We start from the raw sequence: 17,422 nt of genomic DNA, 5'->3' as shown, positions 1-17,422 counted from the left end.
AAATCCACTCCCCTCTCTGAGTTATTTGGTCCTGCCTAAGACTTGCTGCTACCAAGATCTGCATTCCTGTGTTCACAAGGCAGACATTCCTTGCATCCTCTGTACTCTCCATTGTTTCAACTTCACTGCAAACACCATTCCCCACAATATAATGAGGCCAAGGACAGAAAAAAGTCGCCTCAGCTGGCAAGCATAGGGTGGAAAAACCTGCCACACAAATTTGCAATTATTCGACTTCTGCCTGGAAGGCAGGTCGGCTGGGTTTATGTCCCCCAAAGTTAGTATCCTCTTCTGTACAAAGTGTGGTTAAGAGAAGGGTGATCTCCAGGTGTTTCATCTTTGCACCCTTGCTTCCAGCACCACGCCCACAGGCGCTTCCAGAAAAAAGAAAAAAAAAAGGGAGCAAGGAAGCCAGGTTTTTCAACAACTAATTCATTCTAATGCAGACACCAAAGCCCACTTCATTTATTAACATTCTGGATAAAATCCCAATCGATTAGGCCACCAGAGCCCTCCATTCCTAAACTCCCCGTACAGTCAGGGAAAAGCACGAAGCACTAGTCACGGTCCTGCCCAGAAACCACGCAGAGGTGGAAAGTTGCAGACCCCGAGCCGGGAGGGGCGCGAGCCCACCCTGAAGCCCAGGACCCAAGAGGGCGCTTCCTCCCGGAAGTGACGCGAGCTCGATCCCAGCCTTGCTCTTCCCAAACAAAAGGGATCTTGGGGCCCCGGGAGGAGTCTGAATGACTTTGGAGAAGCCCCGCCTCCAACCGGCGCGGATTGGGGCCGAGGCTGGAGAAGCAAGGAGGCGATTGGTGCTGGTGAATGCCAATGCGCCCGCCGGGCGGCTGAGGGGGCGGAGCCTCAGCCGCTGTGGATGGGGAGTGGAGGCGGAGGGGAGCGGAGCCCGGAGCGTCGTGGAAAGGTAGGAGCAACTATCCCTGGGGCTTGGTGATGGCTGGGAGGCCGGGTTCTCAAGAGCAAAGCAAGGATAGGGGCACCGGTAGCCTCCCGCCGCCGTCCCAACGGCCTCTGGGCCCATCCCCTGAGGGGGCGGGGCCGTCTCCTCCACCTCCCGGTATTCCCCGAGGAGGCGGCTCCTCATCCTTCGAGGGTCCTCACAGCTACTTTTTGTCCCTCGTCGATTCCCAGCTCCTCAGAAGGGGCTTCCCTCTGACACCCCTCATTCAAAGGCTCCTCCCACACCGAACCTCAGCCTTGGCGGAGAGGACTCACAGGTACCGATTCTCTAGGCTGCCGCCCCCAACCCCATTTTGTACCCCCGGAAGGCCAGACATCCCTCCGTACACCTGTCCCTGCTCGCCAGGGTGGGACTGGAGCTGCTTTCCTCCACAAGATAAAATTAGTGTTTCCCAAAAAGGAGGGATGGGGCGAAGCAAAAATCAAAGACCGACCTAGACAGCCAGCTTTACCGAGGAAGCGGCTTCTCCCACTTAAGTTCTTCCCATCCCCCATTCTCTGATGCTCAGTCTTCCTCCCGCAGCCCCTCGCATCCTCTGGCCTCTTGTGAGGAGTCGAGAGCTCTCCTGTTTTGGAACTTCTTTGGACTGTGAAAGAGGGAGAACTAGGACCTCCTCTCCTTCACCCTTTGTACCTTCCTTCTACTTTCTGTTCCTTCTGGGAGAACCCAGCCTCTAAGGGTTTCTTAGGTTTGAATTGCGTTTCATTTTTCCTTTTCCACCCTATTTCCTCCCTGAGAACTTGATGAAAAGCCATCTTATATTTCACAGTGAGGTGGGTGTGTTGGATATCTGCAGAGTTGGCTTTGTGTGGGCAGGAATGCAGTGTATGTTGCTTGACAGTCAATGAATAACACCATGTTTTCAAATGAAACAGTATACATAAGTAAATAAATAGCAGTGGATTAGGAATGAGTATATCCCAGTCTAGAGTGGGCTGGTCCATTGCTCAGGGAGACTGCAGTTAACCTTGAAGGTATACTGCAGGTTGAAACAAAAGGCAGGAAGTGTTTGAAGAAAATTCAGGGTCAGTCATCTAGGTTTATGATTAATCTAGTCCTGTGTCCTTTGGTAACTCTCTAACCCCTTTTTTATAGTGTCCTCCCCGCCCCCAGGAAACATTCATATATATTTTGATTGGTTTTACGATCATCTATCAAAATTTAGAGGATGAAAAGTAAGAACAGTTTTTAAATCTCAGAGATAAGAGTAAATAAAGGCAAGGTATTCTAGCTATTCATGTTTACCAAAAAGTGCCTCTCTAGTGTGCTCCTAAAGATTTTGTCAAGTGGCCTTCATTTCAGCAGGTGCAAAGTGTTGATTTTGACCTCATGTTAATGTCGTTGAATCCCCAGTAATCATCTATTGCTAGCACTTTTATATATTAAAATTTACCATATTTTTAGCATAGTTTCTTTTGCTTCCAATCTCAAGTCCACCTCCCCGCTGTCAGCTATAGCCAAAGCTGATGGCAATAAAATGCAAGGAATTGGAATCACAGAGGGTGGTTGTAATGACTGTTGCCTTTTTCCTTCTTGATTAGACTTTCTGAAGGTAGACTTCCTAAAGGTAATTATTTTTGAATAGTTAGGTTTGAAGGTTTCAGAGCCACTCGGTGCTCACAGGTCTTCTCAGGGGTTGTTTCCAAATCTCCGGTAAGAAAGTACAAAGAAGAAACTGGACGGTGTCTCTAGCAAACACAATGTGTGCTGCAATAGAAGGGTAAGACGTGAGCTCCCAGCAATAACAGCAGAAAAAACTAAAAGCAGAACAGAAAATCCCGAAAAGATAAGTTGTATTACATCAGCAGAGAATAGAAAATAAACTAAGGTAAGAGACTAAGCAAACCAAAGTTGTGATTGCCGAGGTTTAATAGGAAAAAGCAAATAATATTCTTTTATTATTTAGCACAGTAAGCAAGATCTGTTTGTTACACTTTTGGGTCTTGAAAAATCTTTCCTTTAACCTTTTCAACACCTGTTTGGTCATGCTAGATGAAGAAAAGCATAGTATGCAGAGGATATATGTCTGATCTCTCTCCTTGAATTATAAATTCTTTGAGGGCAGATAGTAGTATTTTTTGGTTTTTCATCTTTGTATCTTTTACAGTTCCTAGTATATAGTATGACTTAATGAGTGTTTGTTTAACTTAGTTTGAAGCTGTCACCTTAGGGTAGACTGAAAGGCAATGCACTGATTAGATTTGGCACAACTGGTTAGTATAAACGGCCTACTTGTTGTCTTCATTTAACTTGATTTTCCCCATCTGCTGTCTTATGAAATTCCAGTGTCTTAAGTGACTAAAATTTTGAATTTCTTATAAAGAAATATCTGTGAGGCAGGGTGTGGTGGCTCATCCCTGTAATCCTTGCTACTTGGGAAGCTGAGGCAGGAGGATTGCTTGAGCCTAGGCGTTTGAGGTTACAGTGAGCTATGATCATGCCACTGCACTCTCCAGCCTGGGCAGCAGAAAGAGACCCTGTCTCTTAAAAAAAAAAAAAAAAAAAAAAAAAGTTAAAAAAATATATATATAATCTGCTAGTTAGAAAATGCTATTTTACTGTCATGAAATTTGAAGCAGACTTAAGAACGTAATGAGTGCTAATCATTTTAGGATTTTATTGTTCTAAATATCTGACCTGATAGGAATGAAGTGAATTTAGGAGAGCTCACTAGGGACTGATTGCTGATTTTTGTTCAAGAATAGTTTCTGAGGCCAGGCTTGGTGGCTCACATCTGTAATCCCAGCACTTTGGGAAGCTGAGGCGGGTGGATCACGAGGTCAGGAGTTCGAGACCAGCCTGGCCAACATGATAAAACCCCATCTCTATCAAAAATGTAAAAAATTAGCTGGGTGTGGTGGCATGCACCTGTAATCCTAGCTACTCGGGAGGCTGAGGCAGCAGAATTGCTTGAACCCGGGAGGCAGAGTTTGCAGTGAGCTGAGATTGCACCACTGCGCTCCGGGCTGGGAAACAAGGCAAGACTGTCTCAAAAAAAAAAAAAAAAAAAAGAATAGTTTCTGAGTGTTTGGTTTTGACAAGTTACTGATCTACTTTGGGACTTTTAAAATGGATTTTTAGTTGATTTCGTGTTTTTAAAGTAACACTAAAAATAGGAACGGGGCACAGAACAGCCTTGGGTCCCTAAGTGTAATTATACAGGCTGATTATTGATTATGGTGGGCATAATACAATCAGTCTTCTCTGGATTTGTATCTTGGCAGAATCACATTTGCAGTGCTACCAGTTGATTTGCAGCATAGGATTTGAATTCTTGGTTTTTCTGAGTGGAGCAGAATGGTGTTTCTCGGGCGTTTCCATCTGATTGGAGTTTGGCATCATGAAGCAGGAAGCAAAGATATGCTTCTAGAGGAAATCTGTTCAGTCTATGGTGGTTGGCCCCAGGAGTGGCTTATTAGCCTGTTTTCTAAAGGCCATTTTAAAATTTCTGAATATTTGGCCGAGCATGGTGGCTCATGCCTGTAATCCCAGCACACTGGGACATTGAGGAAGGCAGATCACCTGAGGTCAGGAGTTTGAGACCAGCCTGGCCAACATGGTGAAACCCCTTCTCTACTAAAAATACAAAAACTAGCCAGGCATGGTGGTGGGCACCTGTAATCCCAGCTACTCGGGAGGCTGAGGCAGGAGAATGGCTTAAACCCGGGAGGCGGAGGTTGCAGTGAGCCGAGATCACGCCATTGCACTCCAGCCTGGGCAACAAGAGAGAAACTTCATCTCAAAAAATAAAAAATTAACAAAATTAAAATTTCTGAATATTTGCTGCTAATAACTAAAAATTAAATCTTCCAAAGTTCATTTTAAAGCCTTTTAGTGAGAAAATGGCTTATTTATCATGAGCCTGGAGAATGTAATTATTTACAACACAGACTTTAAAGGCAAACCTAGGTTCAAATCCCAACTCTGCTACTGTTCACTGTGTGATCCAGGGCAAGGGAAAAATTTTCTGTCTTCACCATAGCTCAGTCTGTTTCCTCAGCTGTGAGATAGAAATAACTTGGAGAGGTTTCTTTAAGGATTACACAAATAGGCCAGGTGCGGAGGCTCACACCTGTAATCACAGCACTTTTGGAGGCCGAAGCGGGTGGATCGCTTGAGGCCAGGAGCTTGAGACCAGCCTGGCCAACATGGCGAAACTCTGTCTCTACTAAAAATACAAAAATTGCCAGGTGCAGTGGCTCACGCCCGTAATCCCAGCACTTTGGGAGGCCAAGGCGGGCGGATCACCTAAGGTCAGGAGTTTGAGACCAGCCTGACCAACATGGAGAAACCCCATCTCTACTAAAAATACAAAATTAACCGGGTATGGTGGCACATGCCTGTAATCCCAGCTACTCCAGAGGCTGAGGCAGGAGAATGGCTTGAACACGGGAGACGGAGGTTGCAGTGAGCCAAGATTGCATCATTGCACTCCAGCCTGGGCAACAAGAGCGAAACTCTGTCTCAAAGAAAAAAAAAAAATACAAAAATTAACCAGGCATGGTGGCACGTGCCTGTAGTCCCAGCTGCTCAGGAAGCTGAAGCATGAGAATTTGCTTGAACCCAGGAGGTGGAGGTTGTAGTGAGCTGAAATTGTGTCACTGCACTCCAGCCTGGGTGACACAACGAGACTCTGTCACACACACACACACAAAAAAAAGGATTACATGAATATACACACATACACGTACACATATCACAAAGCAAGGTACCCAGGATATAAGAAGCACTTAGTAATTGACAGGTATTATTATTAGTACTTGGCATGTGAGTTAAAGAATTTAATATTAAACATTATTTTACTCCTTCAGCATTTTAGCAAAGGTGAAGACTTAGTGTTGGATTTTATTGATTGGTTTTGTTTTAAATTTTTCAACATATGACTAAGTCCTAAATAGTGGGAAACAAAGCTTGTTTGCATATGTCATGATCTCAAGCATCTGAGCCAAAGATTTTTAGGAGAGTGTGTATCTGTCTTGGAGTGTGTGTATTTAATAATTTTGTCATGCAGATTATCTTTCTTGAGTTTTTTGGTCCAAGGAAAAAAGAAAGGCAAGTGATTCAACTAGCTGATGTCTTCTTTCTGAATTGTCAGTTGCTCCACTCCAAGCTCTACTCTCTTTAAGTAGCACCATCCTGAATGTCATATAAATGGTTTTGTAGATACTGTGATTACTGTGCAGTTATACCTTCTGTGAAATTTAAGGGACTTTTAATGGTAATTTTGATTAAAAGTGGTTTTTACCTTACTTTTGAAGACAACCTCCCCCACTGTCCCCAAAGTAAGGAGCAGTGATAGGAACAACCAAAACTGGAGTGAGAAGAAAACATGGATAGGGGAGTTGAGTAGAGGTGGGGGAACATGAAGGGCGGGAGTTTGTGGGTTGAAGAAAACAAGACTACAAGGAGGCATTGAACTAGATAATGTAATACGCTGTAATATGGCTCATCTTTGCCAGTTATTTCCAAACTCTACATTTCAGGTACAGAGCCAGAACTTCCAATCTGAATGTGTCATTTGCTGTTTAATGAATCCTTTCTGACTTCTGGAGCCACAAAGAATATAGTTCTCAATTGTTACTGAATTTAAAGAATGCAACCCTTAATTGTTACTGAGTTTAATAGAAACAAGAAAGGAAAATAGGAAAGCACAGGATGATGGGGTCTACAGATAAAGACTCCTGACCGTGAACTTCGGGAGCATCTGCATAGATTCTTTGTGCAAAACTGCTGGGAAAGGCTAGGCTGAAGCTGAAGTGTGCTCTGGGTCTACCCACCATAGAAAGGTGAGAGCCAGGCCAGGCATGGTGGCTCACGCCTGTAATCCCAGCACTTTGGGAGCCGAGGCAGGTGGATCACCTGAGGCTAGGAGTTCAAGACCAGCCTGACCAGCATGGAGAAACCCTGCCTCTACTAAAAATACAAAATTAGCCAGGCATGTTAGCACATGCCTGTAATCTCAGCTACTCGGGAGGCCAAGACAGGAGAATCGTTGGAACCCAGAAGGCGGAGGTTGTGATGAGCCAAGATAGCGCCATCACACTCCAAGCTGGGCAACAAGAGTGAAACTCCACCTCAAAAAAAAGAAAAGTGAGAGCCAGGGAAGGAGAACAGAAAGGAGAAGCAGGGATAAATTGTTTTAACACGAGATAAGAATTGTAAGTTATAATGGAGAGAAGGATGAAGGATAACTGACAGGTAAGTTACAGGAAAAAGAAAGAAGCACAAACTGGGTTTTTTGTTGGAGAGTGGGGGCTCCGGGGAGGCCCTCATTACTTGGTTTCTGCTAAATAGTCCTTTCTGTTACAGCAGGTGCTACAGAAGTAACAACAGAACCAATCTAGTTCTTATCTGACTTAATGTTTGAGGGTATAACAATGATCTGGTCTAGCCGTATATATCAGTTTCATCTTGTTGCCTCTTGTCCTTAAATTGAGGGTACAGAATAAATTTCCTTAAAAAGCTCTATCCCCAAAGACTTCTTCACTTCTAAACTCTTAGCCATCACCACACTAACAGACTCTTAACACGTTCCTCTTGGGGGTCAAATAACTTCTCATTCAGCCTGTCTCGTATCACAGTCATCATTTCCCCAGTAAACCCAGTTCCATTTCTGACATCCCTGTTTTTGCTAATGGTATCATCATTCTAGTCACCCACTCTCAAAACCTCAGCTGATCTGGGATTATTTCCCCTCTTACCTCCTTAAATGAAAATCTGTCATTTACTGTAAGTAAATTCTTAAATAACTAAGTAAATTCTTTTTAATGTCTCTTTTGTCAGTCTCTTCCATTCTTATTGCTACCATCCTAGTTCATACATTTTTGCCTCATACCTATGCTGTTAAATTTTTTTCCCGACTACTCTTTCTGTTTCCATTTTCTCTTCAGTCAAGTCAGCTCTGTACTGTAAGCATTAACTTTCCTAAAACTATGCTTTTGTTATGATTTTCACCAGGTTAAAAATGTTGAGTGGCTTCCCATTTTCTAAAAGGTAAAGTCCAGTTGTGTTGGCTGAGATTGAAAGTGCTGTACATTTCTTTCCAACCAGCATTTTTTTAGTATCTGTTTGAACCAGAGACTGCTAGTGCTAAGTGTGATCAAGTTGAATAGACAGAGTAGTTGTTCAGATGAGTTCAGAGTCTTGTGAGACAGAAGACAGATATGTAAACAGATGAATTGATGTAATAGAATGTGATAACTGCTCTTGAATTACGAATGTAGATACATATCCATTATGCATTTAATCTAAAAAAATAGCTGTGATATTTTCAGGAAACCCATTTCTCAGTCATCACAAGTTAAAGTTGTGACTTGATTAAAACCTGTTAAAATTCAGTGGAAGCAAAGGTATGCATTTACCTGTATGCTAAAGGCACAAAAAACTAATCTAAGCAGAAGAATGGCCTTTTCTTTTCCCAAGTATTGTGCAGATACAATTGGCTTGAACATGTCTCTCAACTGACTTTCCCAGGAACTGGCCAGACCATCTCTTTCTTTTTGGAGCAGATCAACCTGGCAGAAGTCAGAAGTAAACTTGTTTTGGTTTGTAAATTAGATACGTGAATGATAGACAACGATGACCCATTGGAAAAGGAAAACTTCATTATCCTTGCAGATGAAACCAAAAAGTATGCTCTTTAAGGATGAGAAATGAGAAACTGACCAGTCACTAACTCATTTAAACCATGCAGCCTCCTGTTACAGTATGTATGGTTATGTCCATTTTATAGATAAAGAACTGAAGTTCAAAGGTTAAATGGATCAAAGAGCAAGTGGCAGAGCCAGGATGCAAACTCAGCTCTGTCAGATTCCAAAATCCATGTGCTTTCCACTATAACACACTGTCTCCCAGCAGAATTACTGTCCCTGAAGAACCATAGAACAAAAATTGCCAGGCTTGTTGTTGGTAATATTCAACTGATACTCAATTGTTAAACTTTTTTTAAGTCAGTTATCTGTCTTAGAAGACAAAACAACATCACGAGTTTTATTTCTGTTAGAGGATTATTTGAAGTTTTTTTTTGCAGTTCATATAAAGTCAGGTTATGGGCATAGCTAAAACACAGATTCCTTAACTGTTTGACGGTTAATCCTTCATACCATACTCTGTGGAGTTTCTCCCCAGTGTGGAATCTTAGTGGAATCAATGATGTCATCATCCTACATTAGCATTTGAAGGGTTTGCATTCCAGGCTGCCTCTAGAATTGTGGCCCATGAATCATCTTACTGAAAATAATCAATCTACATGTTATTGTTCCCTTGTTGTGGTATTTTACAAGTTATGGTGGCATTATTTCAGAAAAGCAAAAATTTAGGGGACTGATGGACAGATAGACAATAGAGACGGTCAGATACATATTTGATTGAAATCATGTTACAATTTCATGTAAGTGAAATAAAGCCATCTAACAAATTATATAGAAATGATTCAGCCGGGTGCGGTGGCTCACGCCTGTAATTCCAGCACTTTGGGAGGCCGAGGTGGGCAGATCACCTGAGGTCAGGAGTTCCAGACCAGCCTGACCAAAATGGAGGAACCCCATCTCTACTAAAAATACAAAATTAGCCAGGCATGGTGGCACATGCCTGTAATCCCAGCTACTTGGGAGGCTGAGGCAGAAGAATCTCTTGAACCAGGAGGCGGAGGTTGCAGTGAGCTGAGATTGCGCCATTGCACTCCAGGCTGGGCAACAAGAGCGAAACTCCATCTCAAAAAAAACAAAAAAACAAGAATGTAACGATTCAGTTTCCTGGTAATAATATTCTGATGTTAAAAGACATATCTTTTTTAAAATGTTCAATGATAAAAAATTTATTAATATAAAAGTTGTTTTTCATTTTCATTAACATCCATTCCAGTAGCTTAACTAATGTAGTTCTAGTTTAGCCTTGTCTCAGATGAGAATACTTGAGATAGTGTAAACAGATATCCAGGTAGACAGACCTTTTGTTCTTGTTTTGAGACAGAGTCTTGCTCTGTCTCTCAGGCTGGAGTGCAGTGGTGCAATCTCAGCTCACTGCAACCTCCACCTCCCGGGTTCAAGCAATTCTCTTTCCTCAGCCACCTGATAAACTGGGATCACAGGTGTGCGCCACCACGCCTGGCTAATTTTTGTATTTTTAGTAGAGATAGGGTTTCACCATGTTGGCAAGGTTGGTCTTGAACTCTTGATCTCAGGTGATCTGCCTGCCTCGGCATTCCAAAGTGCTGGGATTACATGCGTGAGCCACTGCACCCGGCCCAGACCTGTTTTTAATAGTTTTGCACTAATGTTCTCATTTGAGGGAAAAGATATTTGAATGTTTGTTTATGGGCATAAGGCTACTTCCTTCTTTTCTTCAATATACATATAAATGTTGCTGATATCATATATGAGAGACAGAGAAAGAGACAGATGTGTACACACACACACTTACACATTCACACACTCACACTCACAGAGAGATACAGCAGAGTTGCATGAGTCTTAGAACTAAACAAAATGAAAACCTGATACCTATTATGTTGTCCCAGAAAGCGAATTAAACTGGATCTTAAAAAGACATGTATGTGGCCAGGCGCAGTGGCTCACGCCTGTAATCCCAGCACTTTAGGAGTCCGAGGCGGGTGGATCACGAGGTCAGGGGTTCGAGACCAGCCTGACCAACATGGTGAAACCCTGTCTCTACTAAAGATAGAAAAATTAGCTGGGCGTGGTGGTGGGCACCTGTAATCCCAGCTACTCAGGAGGCTGAGGTAGGAGAACTGCTTGAACCTGGGAGGCGGAGGTTGCAGTGAGCCGAGATCGCGCCATTGCACTCCAGCCTGGGTGACAGAGTGAGACTCCGTCTCAAAAAAAAAAAAAAAGTGTGCTAGACCTAGTTCTATTTAATTGTGTTCACATTAACAACTCTGGCCTCAGTACTCATCTGTAGAATGAGAGTGCTGAATTAGACTATTGCTGAGGCTCCTTCCAGCTTTGTGAATCGTTGTTTAGCTGAGGTTTTCCCACCATACAATTCCTAAGGCTGATAAAATGAGAGGATCAGATGTAAGCAGTGGTTACCAAGGGAGTCTCTGGAGTCAATTTGCCTGGGTTCACATCCCATTTCTACCACATACTAGCTGTGAGGCTTTGAGCAAGTTTTTTAGCCTCTATGCCTCAGGTTTCTCATCTGTTAAATGAGGATGATGATAATGATGAATTTGTTGGGGATGGTTATAGCATATCACCTAAGGTTGTTGTGAAGACTGAATTAGTTAATACCTGTACATGTCAAGTACTTAGAACACTGTCTGGCATACATTAATGTTTAGCCCAATAAATGTTTATCTTTTTTCATTATTACTATTATTGTTTAAATTCTTCTTAGAAAACTGCTATAGAACTCTGAAGTGGTGGTGATTATTGCTGATAGTATATCATAATTAATTTCTCTATTAAGCGTAGATCCAGATAATCTGGTAACCTGGAATCTGCTTTAATGTAAATAGAGCACTATGTATTTGAATAGAGTACTACAGTGTTATAAATGTTGACCCTGAAAAATACTAGCTTAATTATAGAGCTGATCTCTAGAGGCCTGCTTCAAAGTCTATGTTGGCAGTATTGAATAAACAAGCATCTTGATCCCTTGGCACCATTGTAATTTCTTTGTAAGTGCACTATTCATATTATATTTCAGGATAACTCAAAACATCTTTCCTCGTGGGATCCTGAAATTGATTTTCTCTAAAAATGTTCCCAAACCATTCTGTTTTATATAATGCTGTCTATAGTGTGGCTGGGAAAAAACAGACTGATAAGGCAAAATAAGGCATTCTGAGAAATACTATGTTGTAGTGCTGTCATGGTAAGAGGAAGGCTTAAATCCCTCTTACCTACAATTCAATTAGATCTAGTTGTTCTAATCGTCTATCAAAGTAGTAAGTGGTTAACATGTTGTGTGAGTTTGCTAGGGCTGCTATAACAAAGTACCACAGATGGGGTGGCTTAAAAAATAGAAATTTATTTTTTCCCAATTCTGGAGCCTAGAAGTCTGAGATCAATGTGTGGGCAAGATTGGTTTCTTCTGAGGTGTCTCTCCTTGGCTTATAAAGATGGCTGTCTTCACATTGTCTTAACTCTGACCCATCTATATCTCTCTTTCCTCTTCTTATAAGACATCAGTCATATTGGATTAGAGCCCACCCTAATGACCTCATTTTAACTTAATTATCTCTTTAGAGATCCTGTTTCCAAAATCAGTCACATTTTGAGGTACTGGGGCTTAGGACTTCAACATATGAATTTTGGGAGGTACAAGTCAGCCTGTGTTATGTGTATTTAACACATGTATTATAGTAATCCAAATATTCCAGTAATATCTTTCACCTTCATCTGAGAGAAGCTTGATTTGAGATATATACTGTTTAATATTGGAATTGAATAAAATGAGATTAGTTATTATACCTTGATTTTAGAACTTTTGTAAATAGTAACAAAAACGGCTTTCTTTTTTCTTTCTTTCTTTTTTTTTTTTTTTTGAGACAGGGTCTCGCTGTATTGCCCGGGCTGGAGTGCAGTGGCGTAATCTTGCCTCACTGCAACCTCCACCACCCGGGCTCACGTAATTCTCCTGCCTCAGCCTACCAAGTAGCTGGGACTACAGGCACACACGCCACCATGCCTGGTTAATTTTTGCATTTTTTGTAGGGACAGGATTTTGCCATGTTGTCCAGGCTGGTCTCAAACTTCTGAGCTCAGGTGATTTGCCGGCCTCAGCCTCCCAAAGTGCTGGGATTACAGGTGTGAGCCACGCCCTTCAAAAACAGCTTTCTTTAACAAATGTACAAAAGATCTGCTTTCTTAATCAGAAAATTATTTTCTTTCTTTTTTTTTAATTTTTTTTTTTTTTTTTGCTGTTGCCCAGGCTGGCCTTGAGCGCCTGGCCTCAATTGATCTTCCTGCTTTGGCCTCCCAAAGTGCTGAGATTACAGGCATAAGCCACTACACCCAGCCAGAAAATTATTTTCTAGTAGCACATTGACATGTTTTACTTCCTAGCCTAACCTTTAAATGCCAAGAGGAATGAAAGGGACCATTTAGAATGTTGTCACTCTTTTATCCCAAATGAATAAATAATCCTTCTGAAAAATTAGAATCTTAAATCTTTTGAGATAGTCAAGGTAGTGTGTCAACACCTTCTACCCCCGATATGAGGTTGTTTTGTATACATTTTAATTTTTTTTTTAAGGAGCAACCCTATTAACTGAAGCTTTGAATGCATTTTTTAAAATAGCAGTGCATTTCTGTTCATATTCAGATTTAGTATTTGTAATGTGGCAAGTTTCTTTTTTATTATTATTTCATGTATACTGGGGTTTTTAAGAAAGTACATGATCTAGTGGGAAACTATCAAAAACACCCATTTCACATGTCCATCTTGGCTCTTTGAGTTTTAAGAATTTACTGGCCTCCTATATTTTGGCTTGGCTTATATGTATTGAAAGAGTATTTACGGGCCGGGCGTGGTGGCTCACACCTATAATCCCAGCACTTTGGGAGGCTGAGGTGGGCGAATCACTTGAGGTCAGGAGTTCAAGACCAGCCTGGCCAACATGGTGAGACCTCGTCTCTACTAAAAATACAAAAACTAGCCAGGCGTGGTAGCACGCACCTGTAGTCCCAGCTACTTAGAAGGCTGAGGCAGGAGAATTGCTTAAACTGCGGAGGCAGAGGTTGCAGTGAGCCAAGGTTGTGCCACTGCACTCCAGCCTGGGCAACCAAGCGAGACTCTGTCTCAAAAAAAAAAAAAAAAAAAGGAGTCCTTACATAATTGGAGTCAATTTCCTTTATAACTTTGCTCGCTAATCACTAATCACTTTGCTCACCAATACTAAAAACTCACTGAATGACCTTAATCTAAGTCATTTGTAGTCCAAATATAAATTTCTTAAATTTGATAGCTGAGCATAAATTTCTTAAGTTCGATATCTGAGTATATAATTAAAAAGTGATTTTTATCCAGTGTTGCAAGAATGCTCTCCTAGGTAAAATTACTGATTAAAAAAAATTAGTCCAGTTGATTTATTTAAATAGATCTATATAGATTTTTTTGAGGCATTTCTATGTCAGGAGCTATCTAAGCCTCATCTAAAAATGTTGTTTTCCTACCTTATGTGGAAAAACCTACCACCTGGAAAGAAATAAAGCCTCAGTTCTATGTAGATATGCTCACACTCGGATAATAGACAGACAAACATCTTGCTTGTACTCCACCCTGCCCTGCCCTGTCCTGCCCTGTCCTACTGCTTACATGGCTATAGAAGCTGTTTGGGGTGTTTCTTTTTCCGCCATTCAGTCTCTATATGGTAAAATGGCAGCAGCAATGCTTGTTATCTTATAGAATTAAGTCGGAATTCCAGAGCAGAAACTGGGACTTCTTCAAGAAAGAAGAAGCATAACGGAAACCAGAATGAGTGGAGCTCGGATAGTATCCAGAGAGGGGAAAATATCAGAATAAAATGAGCAGAGCCACACCAACATACTTCTAGGCAAAATCAGTACTACAGTTAAGGAGGCACAGTGGGGTAGTCGGGGGGATGCAGTTTTTGATACCCATAACTTCTGACTGGTGGCACAAGAAAGTTCGTCTAGAAAAGACTCATGCTGTCCTGGCTGTTGGCGTAAGATTTCATGGTGGGATGAAACCTGTGAATAGACCAAATGGTATGCTGGGCAGGCTCATTTGAAATCACTTATTGATAACATAAAAATAAGTGTAGGCCGGGCACAGAGGCTCACACCTGTAATCCCAGCACTTTGGGAGGCCAAGGCGGGGGGATCACCTGAGGTCAGGAGTTTGAGACCAGCCTGACCAACATGGAGAAACCCCATCTCTACTAAAAATATAAAATTAGCTGGGCGTGGTGGCGCATGCCTATAATCTCAGCTACTCAGAAGGCTGAGGTAGGAGAATAGCTTGAACCCGGGAGGTGAAGGTTGCGGTGATCAAGATCGTGCCATTGCACTCCAGCCTGGGCAACGAGAGTGAAACTCCGTCTCAAAAAAAAAAAAAAAAAAAAAAAAAAGTGTTATACTTAGCCCTTAAATGGGTTTATTTTTCCAGGCTATTAAAATATCTTTTTTAAAAATAAATATCTTTATCTTTTTTACTGTATATTTTTATATGTGTATTTTTTATTGAGAAAACTATAAAGCTTAATATAGCTATAGCTGGCTATGCCACAGTGTATGATAATGTATCCAGACAATTTGTCTACAAGTGGTTTTTATTTCAGATTTATAGACTGCAGCATTCCTTAGAAATATCTATGTCTAAACTCTAAGGAAAGCTGGGTCTTGGAAGGAATTAGCTGAGCATTTAGTTGAAATGATCTTGTCCTTCAGAGTTACTGATGATGAAAATGACAAGTGACAGCTTACTTAGAAGATAAGTAGGGAATGAGTCCATAGACTTATAGAAATATCTGTGTCTAAACTCTAAGGTAATTTGGGTCTTGGAAGGAATGAGCTGAGCATCTAGTTGAACTGATCTTGTCCTTCAGAGTCACTGATGATGAAAATGACAAGTGACAGCTTACTTAGAAAATAAGTAGGGAATGAGTCTATAGACACAATGTGGCATACCAAAAATCTGTCAGTTTTTCTGATAATGAATATGGGGCTAGAAATACCCTTTTTCTGAATATCCTTGGCCACATAATTCTGCCCATATATTGGGCAGAAATTGCTGGAATAGCTTATGCAGTGGTTTGTGTATATGTTGTTGGGTCTATATTCTTGACTGTTTAACAAACTTATACTTCCTGTCCTAACTTGAGAGATCTGTAATTAGTTTAATTACTGATTCTTGTTTTAATGAAGCAACCAAGGACTTACTGCAGCATTATTTCTTCCTTTGACACTGTCCCCATTTGACTGTTAGGTTTCAGCAACTCAAATGGGCTTTCAGACTTAGTGCCTTAAAATAAAAGGCAAAGATTATATTTTATCAAATAAAATTTAAAGCCTATCATTTTTAATAAAATTTGCTGCATCTAATACACTGTTAGGAAATCATAAACAAGAAATTACATATAATTTAACATTTAACATCTGATCATAAATGTGAAAAATATATATAGCTGTAGCTGGCTATACCACAGTGTATGATAATATATTCACACAATTTGTCTACAAGTGGTTTTTATTTCAGGTTTATAGACTGTGGGGATGTGTAATCAGCCTTTACAGACAAAGTCGAGATGCTAAGAGGCTGATTTGTTTGTTTATGGATTGTTGGGAGGTGAGGAGATGAGAATTTTCCTTATATGAATTTGGCAGTTTAAAAATTTCCATTGTAATTACGATTTTTTTTTTTTTTTGAGATGGAGTCTTGCTCTGTCGCCCAGGCTGGAGTGCAGTGGCACGATCTCGGCTTACTACAAGCTCCACCTCCTGGGTTCACACCATTCTCCTGCCTTAGCCTCGTGAGTAGCTGGGACCACAGGCGCCCGCTACCACGCCCGGCTGAATCTAAGTGCATTGTGCTTAAGTCATGGTGATTCAAGCAAATAGGTTTTTGTCATTTCAGGAAGAGAAAAGTCAGAAGTCAAAATGGCAGTGGACATCTTAAAGTAGAAAAGATCTCAAAAGCCTCTACCTTCCCTTATTTTAGTTGCAAAAGGGAAGTCAGATTCTTGGTATTTTTCATATATTATTCAACTTCAACTTGAAGAACTGGCTATTTTCTTCTTTCTTGTCATTATCAACCTACAGCTGTCAGACCTCATCAGCGATGACAGTTGACATTAATGGGATTTACCAAGTTGTTTATAGTATAATCACATGAACAATAAATTTCTCCTTATTTTGTAGCATTGGACACATTTCCACCACGCTAATGGCATTTTAAATATATTTGGCAATTTTCCCAATTTTTTACTGAAGAAAACTGTAAGTTTATACTTGAGGACTGAAGTGTGACTCTGCCGATTATCAGGTCAGTATCACCCCTACCTCGAAGAATATCACTGCTATCCTAAAATCTAATGCAGTTTTACTGTCATTCTTTTATATTTCAGGCAAAAATTTATTGCAGTGTCTATATATTGAGATTACATTCAAATGCATAGAACAGAAGGAATTGTTAAATGTTAATACTTATAAATGGTGGTTATTGGAATATGCAAAAACAGATCTATTGGTTCTTACGTTACACAGCAGTGGCCTTTCTTTCCTCCTGTGTAATATTTATATTGTATTCATGTAGACACTAAGCTGAGTTGGTACCTTCTTTTTTTTTTTTTTTTTTTTTTGACACAGAGTCTCACTCTGTTAACCAGGCTAGAGTACAGTGGCGTGATTTCGGCTCACTGCCATCTCCACCTCCCAGGTTCAAGCGATTCTCCTGCCTCAGCCTCCCGAGTAGCTGGGACTACAGGTGTGCACCACCACGTCCGGCTAATTTTTT

At 41.1% G+C, this 17,422-nt stretch overlaps 1 protein-coding gene across 2 annotated transcripts in view; it reads left to right on the top strand.

The window, feature by feature from the left end:
* Positions 1-877: 877 nt before the first annotated feature.
* CTTNBP2NL (CTTNBP2 N-terminal like) overlaps positions 878-17,422 on the top strand; it is a 65,398-nt gene continuing 48,853 nt past the window's right edge. The window contains 2 exon segments of one of the 2 annotated variants that reach the window (NM_001131594.1): positions 878-925; positions 16,828-16,951. The gene's annotated coding sequence lies outside the window, so the exon portion shown is untranslated. 2 annotated transcript variants of the gene reach the window in all.

Source organism: Pongo abelii, chromosome 1 (genome assembly GCF_028885655.2).
Source record: "Pongo abelii isolate AG06213 chromosome 1, NHGRI_mPonAbe1-v2.0_pri, whole genome shotgun sequence".
Lineage (NCBI taxonomy): Eukaryota > Metazoa > Chordata > Mammalia > Primates > Hominidae > Pongo > Pongo abelii.
Note: the sequence above shows the minus strand (reverse complement) of the source record. Positions and strands in the feature narration are given on the sequence as shown.